The sequence below is a fragment of the Orcinus orca genome, chromosome 2 (genome assembly GCF_937001465.1).
Source record: "Orcinus orca chromosome 2, mOrcOrc1.1, whole genome shotgun sequence".
NCBI lineage: Eukaryota > Metazoa > Chordata > Mammalia > Artiodactyla > Delphinidae > Orcinus > Orcinus orca.
Genome location: NC_064560.1, coordinates 86,964,092 through 86,978,208, shown reverse-complemented (window position 1 = coordinate 86,978,208; position 14,117 = coordinate 86,964,092). Strand labels below are relative to the sequence as shown.

Below are 14,117 nucleotides of genomic sequence, written 5' to 3'. Positions count from 1 at the left end.
CTCATTTATTTGATAGTAAAACCTTAATTATAAGTGTCAAGAGGTAAGAGCTCAACTGATTCTGGACACGGAGTTAATTTAGGGAAAAGTATCATTAAGCCCAGGATCCTGGGTTCTACTGTTGAGCTCAGCAGATCTTCTGCCTCTTTCCCTATTTATATTAATATAGCCCCAAATTATGTGAACTGATATCTATGCCCAATTGATTGTTCATATATGGAGAATTCCCGTTTCTCTGCATAAACCTGAGTTGAGTTTTCTGAAGTTTAAAACAGAAGTTAAAACCCGTCTTCATTCTCCTCTGCTTAGGTATCATGCTATCAAGGACTTGTTTATACAATAGACTTTATACTGGAGGTATTCAAGCAGAAGCTGTATGAATGTTATTGATGGGATTGGTGCATCTGATCAAAGGCTGGACCAGAGAATACTTGTTAGGCATGGATGATCAAGAGAATTAACTGTGTAGTTTTTAACCAATACAAATCCCATAACCTGACCATACTGAATCAGAATCTCTGGAAATGGAGCCCAAGATATGCATCTCTAAGAAGCACTACATACATATATATATATATATATATATATATTTTTTTTTTTTTTTTGTCGGTACGCGGACCTCTCACTGCTGTGGCCCCTCCCGCCGCAGAGCACAGGCTCCGGACGCGCAGGCTCAGCAGCCATGGCTCACGCGCCCAGCCGCTCCGCGGCACGTGGGATCTTCCCGGACCTGGGCACGAACCCGCGTCCCCTGCATCGGCAGGCGGACTCCCAACCACTGCGCCACCGGGGAAGCCCTACTTATAATTTTTTATAGCCAATCTATCACGAGTTCCCGGGCAAGTATTTAAGAACCCCTGGGTCAGATTTTTTTTTAAAGACTGGCTTAAATTTACAAGTTAATAATCTATCACAGTGGAAAGGCCATTGCACTAGAAATTAGGCAATTGCAGTTCTAGTGCCAGCTCTGCTATTGGTCGTTTTGGTAACGGGCAAGTCAGTTTACTCTGTTGAACCTCTGTTTCTCTTTCTGAAGAATAAGGGACTTCTAAAGTCCCTATCAGCTCTACACCCAGTCAATGCTACTTGTCTGGACATTCTGAGGAACCAAGAGCATATTGTAAATATTCTAATTCCCAATACTCTCTGCTGTTTAAGAGAAATTATGCATATGAAGATTATGCATGACCCCATCGTAGAAGAAAGGTTCTATCTAGATGAGGTCCATAGAACTCTTAGGAGTGCTATTATTGTTATGGTAACGTTGAACAAATCTCTCTGGAAAAAGTGGTGACAAAATGCCATAAATACTTGGAGAAAAGCCTCTTTGTTTACCAACGGTAAACAAGGATGCCTGCAACTACCACCTGAAATTGTTTTGGCTCTGACTCCAGGACCAAACCTTCTGGCCTTTAACTGTTTGGTAGAATGTTACAGATCACACCATACTTAGGCCAGATTTTTTTTTTTTTTTTTTTGCGGTACGCGGGTCTCTCACTGTCGTGGCCTCTCCGGTTGCGGAGCACAGGCTCCGGACGCTCAAGCTCAGCGGCCATGGCCCACGGGCCCAGCGGCTCCGCGGCACGGGATCTTCCCAGACCGGGGCACAAACCCGCGTCCCCTGCAGGCAGGCGGACTCTCAACCACTGCTAGGCCAGTTTTTTAAGAGTATAAAATGAGGTTTTAAAAATAACTAATTGTGGGCTTCCCTGGTGGCGCAGTGGTTGAGAGTCCGCCTGCCGACGCGGGTTTGTGCCCCGGTCTGGGAAGATCCCACGTGCCGCGGATTGGCTGGGCCCGTGGGCCATGGGCGCTGGGCCTGCGCGTCCGGAGCCTGTGCTCCGCAGCGGGAGAGGCCACAGGAGTGAAGGGCCCGCGTACCGAAAAAAAAAAAAAAAAAAAACAACTAATTGTTATAGGAAGATTTTTCTTAGAGTGTTTCACAGTTCCATACACTTACTGCCCGATGTCCTGGCTCCATTCCTTCCCAGCGCCTGTCAGTCTCTCTTTTGCCTAGTTTTCCCCAAAGAAGCCTGATACATCTTCTTAATCCCTTGCTATTTCTATGCACACTTCTGATTTCAGCTCTTTTCCTCAGTTGCCCTGGGCAGATAAGTATGTAAAGGTGGCTCTCTTGCCTTGGCTCAGGGAACATGGTCTTTGAAGCCTAGTCCTCCTAAGTCTGTAAGGCTCACAATTCCACCGTAGCCCAGATCTCTACAGAGATTTGGGTCCATCATTTATTTAAAATTCTCCTATGATCCCATTTCCTTCTGGTTATCTTGCTCTAACTCACTCATACCTAGTTTGTTTCCCTCTCCAGCCCATGCCCTCTTCTCTCTTCCCAGCCTCCACAGATAAATTCAGCTTCTTTGACCCCTCCTTCTACAATTCTTCAGTCACACTCCTGACTAGGATGTTTTCATTTTAAAACTCTATTTACACTGAATAATAAATAGCTAATGTTTATTAAATACTTACTATGTGTCAGGCAATGTAATAAACAGTTTACATGTAATATCTCGATCTTTCCACACTTCAAGAAGTAAATCCTACCAGTGCCTCCATTTTACAGATGAGACCCAGAAAGATTAATTGACTTACGTAAAATCACATAGCTATGGGACTTCCCCGGTGGTCCAGTAGGTAAGACTCAGTGCTCCCAATGCAGGGGGCCCGGGATTGATCCCTGGTCGGGGAGCTAGATCTCGCACGCATACCTCAGCAAAGAAGCCCCCGTGCCGCAACTAGAGATCCCACCTGCCGCAACTGAGACCTGGCGCAGCCTAAATAAATAAATATTAAAAAAAAAAAAAAAAGCAGAGCTAGTTAGGTGGCAACCCAGAATTTGAAACAAACACTTTGACTCCAGAGCTTCTACTATATTGCCTCCCATAAGAGCAAAGATTAAAGGTAAAAAGCAGTAGATTAAGAAGAAAGAGGTGAGAGTCTTAAGTTTTTCTTTTTTTTGCCACTAACTAGTTAGTAGTATTACCATGGGCAAATCACAATCTTTCTGATTTTCTTATTCATAAAGTAAAGAGATTGAAGTAGAGATAACTAGTATCTCATTTCATAGTATTCTGTGGGCCTATGGTGTGAAAAACATATTTTAAGATTTTTTTTCTGACATGATGGGCTTTGGAATTTCACCCTCCTCTCCCATATTTTCATATTTATTCCAGCACTGGCTTACATAATAACAATGAAATACAGGTATATGTTCTATTTCTGTAAAGCAAAATGAATAAAACTTTAGAAAATTTCACATCTCATCCCTATTTATCTGACATTTTTAGATCTGATTTCTCAGTGATGGCATAAGATATTTAAACATGGAAAATGATTGCAGTTTTGCCCAGGAAATCAGTGTTTATTTGGTAGATACCATATAGTTTCCACAGCTGTAACAATTGTTTATTACATGGTGATCTCTGAAAGAGCAATCTATTCCATTAGCATTTTTTTCTGATTCCATGTTCCTATTTATTTCTTGAATTCGTTTTTCCTTATACTTATCACCCTAACTCCATTTACTTTTAGGTTGAGTTAGGAATTTTAACGAAGCCAAAACTAAAACTTCTTATTCCTTTAAGCTGAAATATGTTAAGAGGATCACCAAGGTCGGGGTGGGGTGGGGGAGAGAGAGAGAGAGAGAGCAGGCAGGGATAAAAGAGTAAAGCCCTTTTGCAAATAGGCATCCTTACACAAACTGAGAGCAGGTCCTTCAATCTCTGTGAGTCTTCAATCCTATAAGAATTGAAGTGTATTTGCTTGCTACTTTTTTCGTTCTTTGGAAAACCTTTTAACTACCATTATAGTTATTTTGGCATTTTGCATCTTCTTGTTTTGGAGAAGTCAGTAGTAAAGGGGAAATTAAATTTAAAAAATTACCAGTTAAGCATACCTATTGTAGAAGTATAAGAAAATATAGGTAAATAAGAAAAGAAAAATCTCTTTAACTGAAATGAGATGGTTGCACAACTCTGTAAATGTATTTAAAAACATTTGATTGTACATTTAAAATGGGTGGATCTTATGATTAATAAATGAAACTTAATAAAGTTTTAGAAATTCCCTTAACTCGCTCATACAAATGCACATACACAACCTAGGACCATCCTTTAACACTGCTTTGCAGCTGCCTTTTCTTCCCTGTTTAACCGCACAGTATGACCATCTTTCCAGATCAATTCATAGTTTTCTATCATATAGTTTTGTTTTTGTTTTTTTAAAAAATAAATTTATTTATTTATTTGGCTGCGTTGGGTCTTCGTTGCTGCGTGTGGGCTTTTCTCTAGTTGCAGCGAGTGTCGTTTTGGTGCACGGGCTTAGTTGCGGTAGCTTCTCTTGTTGTGGAGTATGGGCTGTAGGCATGTGGGCTTCAGTAGTTGTGGCTCGTGGGCTCTAGAGCGCAGGCTCAGTAGTTGTGGCACACGGGCTTAGTTGCTCCGTGGCATGTGGGATCTTCCCGGACCAGGGCTCGAACCCGTGTGCCCTGCATTGGCAGGCGGATTCTTAACCACTGTGCCACCAGGGAAGTCCCTATCATATAGTTTTAAATGGTAGCATAGTTTTCAATTTTTGTATTATATTATATTATAATTTGTTTAACCAATCATTCCTTGAACATTTTGCAGCCAGATTCGGGTACAAATTTCCTTAGGTTAAGTTGCTAGAAGAATTATATGCTCATTTTAAGATTTTTCATACTTATAAATTGCCCTCTAGAAAAGCTGTACTCCTACAAAGTGTCATTCTATCCCTCTTTCTCTCCCATCAAATCAGTATTAGCATTTTATAAAATCTCTACCATTCTGACAGGTGAAAATGAAATATTTGTATTAATTTCCATTTCAATTATTAATAAAGTTAACCTTTTGGGGTCATTTATTGGACATTTGTATTTCAGCTTATGTCTTAGTCCATCCCTCAAACACACTAGTATGTGTATATATGAATGTTTCTTATTAATTCATGTGAGATTTGTATACATTAAAGATAAGTAACACTGGGACTTCCCTGTTGGTACAGTGCAGGGGTCCCCAACCCCGGGGCCGTGGACCTACTGGTCTGTGGCCTGTTGGGAACCAGGCTGCACAGCAGGAGGTGAGCAGCGGGAGAGTGAGCAAAGCTTCATCTACTGCTCCCCATCGCTCCCCATCGCTCCCCATAGCTTGCATTACCGCCTGAACCGTCCCCCTCACCCCCCACCCCCATTCGTGGAAAAATTGTCTTCCACAAAACCAGTCCCTGGTGCCAAAAAGGTTGTGGACCTCTGGTCCAGTGGGTAAGACTCCATGCTCCCAATGCAGGGGGCCTGGGTTCAATCCCTGGTTGGGAAACTAGATCCCGCATGCATGCCACAACTCAGAGTCTACATGCCGCAACTAAAGATCCCACGTGCTGCAACTAAGACCCAGTGCAGCCTAAAAAAATATAATAATAAATAAATAAATTTTTAAGAAGATAAATAACTCTCTGTTATGTATGTCAAATATTTTTCCCAGTATGTCTTTGTTTTTTATTTATGATGTTGCTTTTACAGAAGGAAGTTTCAAATTATGTAGTCAAAACTATTAATCTTTTGCTTTATAGATATTGTTGTTGGTACTACCCTTCTAAGGCTTTTCTTACTCTCAGATGATTAAATATTCACCAATATTTCTTCTACTAATAATGTTTTCTTTCCTTATACTTAAATATTTATCTGGATTTAATTTTGATATATGACATAGGGTAAAGATCTAATTTGAAAGATTAGAAAGAATGAATGAGGAAACAAGTTAGATCTTTACTTTATTTGTTGTATGCCTTCTAAGTATTGAAAACTTTGTTTTATATGTAGTTTGTAGTAATAAACATGACAAGAATAGTCTCTGACCAACTATGTAATTTACAAACTCAGAGAGAAGAAAGATATTATACGAGTTTGATGAATGCTATGAAAAAGTGCTAAGTTCTAAGGTAGTGTATAGTAGGTATGCTAACCAATTATTCTGGCACCTATTGAACAGCTGATCATGGAAAGGTAGATATTTTCGTTGGAATGAAGGAAAGTTCAATTTAAAACAACAACAACAAACATTTATTATCTCAGAGTATCTGTGGGTCAAAATCTGGGTGTGGCTTAGCTGGGTCCTTGGTCTCAGGATCTCTTACAAGGATTAAACAAGGTGTTGGCCTTGAAACAGTGCTGCGGTCTCACCTGAATGCTTCACTGCAGAAAGATTCACCTCCAAGCTTTGCTCTGGTGATTGTTGGCAGGATTTAACTCCTCCTCAGCTTTTGAACCAAAGCTTTCAGTTCTTAATTAAGGATTCAATTCCCTACAGGCTGTGGGTTGGAGACTTCCCTCAGTTCGTTGGCATATAGGCCAGGAGAATTCAGTCTTACCCTGGAATGGGTAATTTAGCTTTGATACACTGATTTGTAAAGAATGTCTATGTGAAGTAAAAATTAGCATAGCATTCATGTTCTTAGTTCTAGATTGAGGACTAAAATGAATGTGTATACACTATGAATTTTGTGGTTGGTATACATTTCTGGCCTTTATATAAATTAATACAAGTGATTTAAGCATTCTTAGAGTATTAATTACATTTTTCAAATAACAAACTTAATTCTGTACAGGATAGGAATGTCAGGCAACATTGACGATGATTAGAGTGGGATGAAGTTGAAATAATTTATAAACTTGAGTTTCTCTTTCAACCACATTATGGTTATAGTTTCAAGTTGTTTTCCATTTTCTCCTTCCCTTCCCATCACACAGACTGTATTGTGAATACACTCCCCTGGAGTTACGTAACGTGGCAACCCTGAGCTGAGCCACACAGTACACACACAAGAATATACACAATTATTTTATTTTTTAATCTAATTCTGTGGGTTTTATTTTTAACACAGGAAATTTAATTTTTATATTATATTTATTCTTTGGTAGATATTTATCAAAATTCTGAAACTAGAATTTGACTGTCAATCTTAGACTTTGAAAGCAATAGCCTTAGCTAAGTGCATATGTTCTCAACATGGGCAATATTGCCTCCAAGGGGGCAAAAACTGGTTCTTGGGGGTGTGTGTGTGAAAAAAAAAAGTACTCTTTATGGGACTTCCCTGGTGGCACGGTGGTTAAGAATCTGCCTGCCAATGCAGGGGACACGGGTTCAATCCCTGGTCCAGGAAGATCCCACTGCCGCGGAACAACTAAGCCTGTGTGCCACAACTACTGAGCCTGTATTCTAGAGCCCGCGAACCACAACTACTGAGCCTGTGTGCCACAACTACTGAACCTGCGTGCCTAGAACCTATGCTCCCCAGCAAGAGAAGCCACTGCAATGAGAAGCCTGTGCACCACAACAAAGAGTAGCCCCCGCTCACCACAACTAGAGAAAGCCTGTGGGCAGCAACGAAGACCCAACGCAGCCAAAAATAAATATATTTTTTTAAAAAATTTAAAAAAATACAGGCATATAAGAAGAGCACAGCAACATTTTTCAACAATTTGACAAATGAATAATGGTTTGTACTCTTCAAAGGGCAACTGCTTTAGAATTGACTAATTATCTGTGTATATTCTCAGGTCTAAAACAAAACATTGTACATATCCTGTGTCCAATAATGTTAATGTAACGAGTCCGTTCCATTAAGTCAGGTAATCCTTACAATCCACTGAGGAAAATGCTATTTTTCTTCTTTTTTTTTTTTTTTTTAAGATGGGAAGACAGACTCTCTTAAGAGGTTAAGTAACTTGCCTTAGGTCGTATACTTAGTTAGTGGGGCTTCTAGCTCTGGAGCCTATGGGGCTGACTGCCACACAATAGTGCCTCTCACAGTTAGCTTAGTAATATTCACTTTTTCAAAACATCCCTCTGTTTGACCCTCTCTACCTGCAACCTCCCACATCCAATCACCTAGAAGAAAAAAAAGACTCATAGCTCATATATGCAGTTTGTTATCATTCACAGAAAATGTGTCTGCATATACCTCGCTTTGCTTTATGTAAAAATATACTAATCAATAACTTATAACTATACCATTTTAATAATATTTAGAGACAATGTAATGATTATAGTTATTTTTATTGACCTTTCAAACTCTTTAAAATGGGATCTCTGTTCAGTGCTTTGGAATTTGAGTACGTCAAAACATGCATCCAACAGGCTAAATTATCTTTTAATGAAAGCAAAATGTGAAGCAGCTTATAAAGAATTCTGGACTGTACAAGAAGTCATATATCACAAGCCCTCCATTATTACTATTACATTATTACTTCTAACTATGAGGGTATAGTTAGAAGACAGAATTGAAAAACCGGTTCTTGCCACATTACAAAATAACTATAAAGAGTGGCATCTGGTTCCTGGAACTGGAAGAGGTGACTATGCTTTTTAAATCATGGTATTGTCTCAAACAAAACAAATGGAAAAAAATAAGAGAAACAAAAACAGAAGAAAAAGAAAAAAGAAAAACCTTTTCATTTCTGAATGCTTTGGGGCTAGGTGGACCTGTCAGATGCTGCTGTTTCTGTGTTCCCTTGGTTACTGCAATCTTCAGGCCCTTAAGGCTTTTCCATTTTGTTCCTTGCTACAGTCTTTCACTAATTCATAAACAGGCTGCATTGTATCAGTTGTGTCCAATGTGTTGAATTCTAACATCAATCCTCTCTGGCCATGAACTATTCAAAGCTGGGGGACCACTGAGGATGTGAGAGGTGAGCTGCGCATTTGCACTAGAGAAACCCTAGATAAGGGGTGTGGTGGGGAACATGCACATAAGGTCTCCTCCTCCTCTTCCACACAACCTTCAAGTTTTCATGGTGACCTAGAAGAATTAACAGGTAAGAACACTAATGTTGATATAATGTCAGCAAGATTCAATCAACACACTGAGGTAAGAAGACAGTGTCTATTGGTTTATAGCTTTAGGTTTATATTAATTCATTCCAACATTATCAAAAGCTTGGAAGTGTGTTGGTAATGGGAGATACATAGACAACTCATGTTCTAGGCATCAAGTGATGAGTGTGCAATGGCTTGAAGTGTATGTATTAACTGGGGGTAAAGAATGATTGGGAAGGATGTCAGGCAGAGGGAATAGCAAATGCAAAAGCACGGAGGTATGAGAAACTCCAGCATATAATGCTTTCTTAGAACACCTCAGTTTAGTGACTTGTGTCTCTTGTAAACTCCTTAGCACGTACCATCTGTGTCATTCTTCTTGGTTTGTCACAGTTACCATTTTTATAACCTTTCCTTTAAATTTAAATCACTTTCCCTTAAATAATGATTTCTTAGATGGCAGGGTTCTTCTTATTTAAATCTCTCCAGAATGTGTAGAAAGGTGCTTTGCACTGGGTAGTCACTAATAAGTAACTATTCATGGGTTGACAAAAAAAAAAATGTGACATGTATTTTAAGTTTTCATTAAAAACAATAAGGTTGTATCTGCAAGATTAAAGCGGGACTACTTGGATTGAAGATAACACACTTGTTTATTCACTATTCTATTTTTATTACCTGTTTCCAGGAGGAACAAACATTGCATACAGTCAATGTTTATGCTGCCAATCTGGACAACAGTAGGCTTGATAGCAATTATTCCATTATAACAAATACAAAAACACATTTTAGAAAAGGAATAAGCTCTTATTACAATTACTGAGAATTGTATGGAAAAAACAGTGGGCTTGGACTCTGAAAACTTGGACTTGAATCAAAGCTCTGTCACCTGTGGTGAATTTTGGCAAATTACTTTTCGTATTTTTCCTCACCCATAAAATTAAGCATCCCAACTTCTAAACAATGGACACTGCAGAAATCAAAGCATCCTAAGAGACTACTACAAGCAACTCTATGCCAATAAAATGGACAACCTGGAAGAAACAGACAAATTCTTAGAAAGGTTATAACCTTCCAAGACTGAACCAGGAAGAAATAGAAAATATGAACAGATGAATCACAAGTGATGAAATTGAAACTGTGATTAAAAATTTTCCAACAAAAGTCCAGGGCCAGATGGGCTCACAGGTGAATTCTATCAAACATTTAGAGAAGAGCTAACATCCATCCTTCTCAAAGTCTTCCAAAAAATTGCAGAGGAAGGAACACTCCCAAACTCATTCTATGAGGCCATCATCACCCTGATACCAAAACCAGGCAAAGATACCACAAAAAAAGAAAATTACAGACCAATATCACTGATGAATATAGATGTAAAAATCCTCAACAAAATACTAGCAGACAGAATCCAACAACAAATTAAAAGGACCATACACCATGATCAAGTGGGATTTATCCCAGGGATGCAAAGATTCTTCAGTATATGCAAATCAATCAATGTGATACACCATATTAACTAATTGAAGAATAAAAACCATATGATCATCTCAATAGATGCAGAGAAAGCTTTTGACAAAATTCAACACTTATTTATGATAAAAACTCTCCAGAAAGTGGGCATAGAGGGAACCTACCTCAACATAATGAAGGCCATATACGACAAACCCACAGCGAACATCATTCTCAATGGTGAAAAACTCAAAGCATTTCCTCTAAGATCAGGAACAAGACAAGGATGTCCACTCTTGCCACTATTATTCAACATAGTTTTGGAAGTCCTAGCCATGGTAATCAGAGAAGAAAAAGAAATAAAGGGAATACTAATTGGAAAAGAAGAAGTAAAACTGTCACTGTTTGCAGATGACATGATACTATACATAGAGAATCCTAAAGATGCCACCAGAAAACTACTAGAGCTAATCAATGAATCTGGTAAAGTTGTAGGATACAAAATTAATGCACAGAAATCTCTTGCATTCCTATACACTAACAATGAAAGATCAGAATTAAGGAAACAATCCCATTGCAACAAAAAGAATAAAATACCTAGGAATAAACCTACCTGAGGAGGTAAAAGACTTGTACTCAAAAAACTATAAGACACTGAGGAAAGAAATCAAAGATGACACAAACAAATGGAGAGATATACCATGTTCTTGGATTGGAAGAATCAATATTGTGAAAATGACTATTCTACCCAAAGCAATCTACAGATTCAATGCAATCCCTATCAAATTACCAATGGCATTTTTTTTACAGAACTAGAACAAAAAAAATCTTAAAATTTGTATGGAGACACAAAAGACCCCGAATAGCCAAAGCAGTCTTGAGGGAAAAATCGGAGCTGGAGCAATCAGACTCCCTGACTTCAGACTATACTACAAAGCTACAGTAATCAAGACAATATGGTACTGGCACGAAAACAGAAATATAGATCAATGGAACAGAATAGGAAGCCCAGAGATAAACCCACGCACCTATGGTTGACTACACTGTGACAAAGGAGGCAAGGATATACGATGGAGAAAAGACAGTCTCTTCAGTAAGTGATGGTGGGAAAACTGGACAGCTACATGTAAAAGAATGAAATTAGAACACTCCCTAACACCATGCACAAAAATAAACTCAAAATGAATTAGAGACCTAAATGTAAGACCAGACACTATAAAACTCTTAAATGAAAACACAGGAAGAACACTCTTTGACATAAATCACAGCAAGATCTCTTTTGATCCACCTCCTAGAGTAATGGAAATAAAAACAAAAATAAACAAGTGGGACCTAATGAAACTTAAAAGCTTTTGCAAAGCAAAGGAAACTATAAACAAGACGAAAAGACAACCCTCAGAATGGGAGAAAATAATTGCAAACAAATCAATGGACAAAGGATTAATCTCCAAAATATATAAACAGCTCATGCAGCTCAATATTAAAAAACCAAACAACCCAATCCAAAAGTGGGCAGAAGACCTAAATAGACATTTCTCCAAAGAAGACATACAGATGGCCAAGAAGCACATGAAAAGCTGCTGAACATCACTAATTATTAGAGAAATGCAAATCAAAACTACAATGAGGTATCTATCACGTCACACCAGTTAGAATGGGCAGCATCAGAATATCTACAAACAACAAATGCTGGAGAGGGTGTAGAGAAAAGGGAACCATCTTGCACTGTTGGTGGGAATGTAAATTGATACAGCCACTATGGAGGTTCCTTAAAAAACTAAAAATAGAATTACCATATGACCCAGCAATCCCACTACTGAGCATATACCCAGAGAAAACCTGAATTCAAAAACACACATGCACCCCAATGTTCATTGCAGCACTATTTACAATAGCCAGGTCATGGGAGCAACCTGAGTGTCCATCGACAGATGAATGGATAAAGAAGATGTGGTACATATATACAGTGGAATATTACTCAGCAATAAAAAGGAATGAAATTGGGTCATTTTTAGACACGTGGATGGATTTAGAGACTGTCATACAGAGTGAAGTAAGTCAGAAAGAGAAAAACAAATATCATATATTAATGCGTATATATGGAACCTAGAAAAATGGTACAGATGAACCGGTTTGCAGGGCAGAAACTGAGACACAGATGTAGAGAACAAACATATGGACACCAAGGGGGAAAACAGCAGGGGATTGGGGTGGTGGTGTGATGAATTGGGTGATTGAGATTGAGATATATACACTAATATGTATCAAATTGATAACTAATAAGAACCTGCTGTATAAAAAAAAATAAAATAAAATTCAAAAATTCAAAAAAAAGAAAAAAAGAATCCCAACTTCTAGATGCAAACTATTACATTTAGAATGGGTAAACAACAAGGTCCTACTGTATAGTACAAGGAACTATATGCAATCTCTTGGGATAAACCATGATGGAAAAGAATATTTAAAAAATAATGTATATATGTGTAAAATTGAGTCACTTTCCTGCACAGCAGAGACTGGCATAACATTGTAAATCAACTATACTTCAGTTAAAAAAAAAAGAATCCCAACTTCATGAGATCATAGGGAGTAAATTTAAAAAGTGTATGCACCTACTCTAGCATATAGTAGACACTCAATAATATATTTGCTCACTTTTTGCCCGTTCATTCATCCATTCATTCAAATACATCCACAGGGCAACACAATAGAGATACGGTAAACCAGAGAAGCATTTCTCTTGCAAACTTTGTTATAAAAGTACTTTTTTGGACTTCCCTGGTGGTCCAATGGTTAAGACTCTGCGCTTCCACTGCAGGGGGCATGAGTTCCATCCCTGCTCGTGGAAGTGCAGCATGCCTCATGATTGTCATTAGGACAAACATATGCTCACTTCTTGGGGGTGGGTGATCATTTGCTATTTTTTTTCTGTAATATAAGCACACTATTAGGCCAAATAAATGTGCCTTGCAATTATGGGGAACACAGACACTATGGTTTTGTACATTTGTCTAATTGTATGAGGGCGTGTATGTACTGTACTTCTAGATCCAGCATTATCTTACCACACATTGTAGATAATTACCTGTTTAAAATCTCCAGTTCAATAATAAAGTCTATAATTCTGTATTCTAGAAGAAAGATAAGGTAGAAAGTGTACTTTAGACAGGGGGCTGCAGTCAGGATTCTCAGGTTCTATTTTTGGTTACTGTATTACTATTTCTACCAGACTTCTAATGAGACATATAACCTCAGCTTCTCTAAGCCTTATTATTATTTACCACATAGAACTGGTATAAGATCTACCTCTCAACAATGGTATAAGACTTAATTGTTATTTGTAACAAAATATGAAGTACACAGATGTTTTTAAAGAAATGCAAAGTATTCAATTAGCTTATTAGAATCTCTCTGCACATTTGCTAAAATTTTAAATTAAATTTATATTAAAATTAAAATTTCATTTTCTTACCTCCTACCTGGTAAAACACAGGAACAACTAAAGCATTAAAAAAAAAACAAACCCCAAAAATGCTGCATTAAAAAAACTTTGTAAGCAAAATGACAAAAAGCAATTTCCATTTAGGTTTGGAAATGGTGTTTTAATTAAATCATACACGAATTTTTGGGGAGGTGACCACATCCCAGTTTGTCTGAGATTTCCCAGTTTTAGCACTGAAAATTCCACATCCCAGGAAATCCCCATTTTATGCCGACTGGGACAGTTGGTCACCCTAGTGCCCTGCCGTTACTAGAGGTTTTTTCATAGCTTACAGCACTATTATCTGCCCTTAGAAAAATTCCAGTGCTATTTTAATTTCTATT

General features: G+C 38.2%; 1 protein-coding gene across 2 annotated transcripts in view; it reads left to right on the top strand.

The window, feature by feature from the left end:
* Window positions 1-12,856, top strand: part of TMEM202 (transmembrane protein 202) — a 56,489-nt gene extending 43,633 nt beyond the window's left edge. For both annotated transcript variants that reach the window (XR_007475812.1, XR_007475817.1), the window contains exon 3: window positions 9,532-12,856. The gene's annotated coding sequence lies outside the window, so the exon portion shown is untranslated. The remainder of the gene's footprint in view (window positions 1-9,531) is intronic.
* The last annotated feature ends 1,261 nt before the right edge of the window (window positions 12,857-14,117 follow it).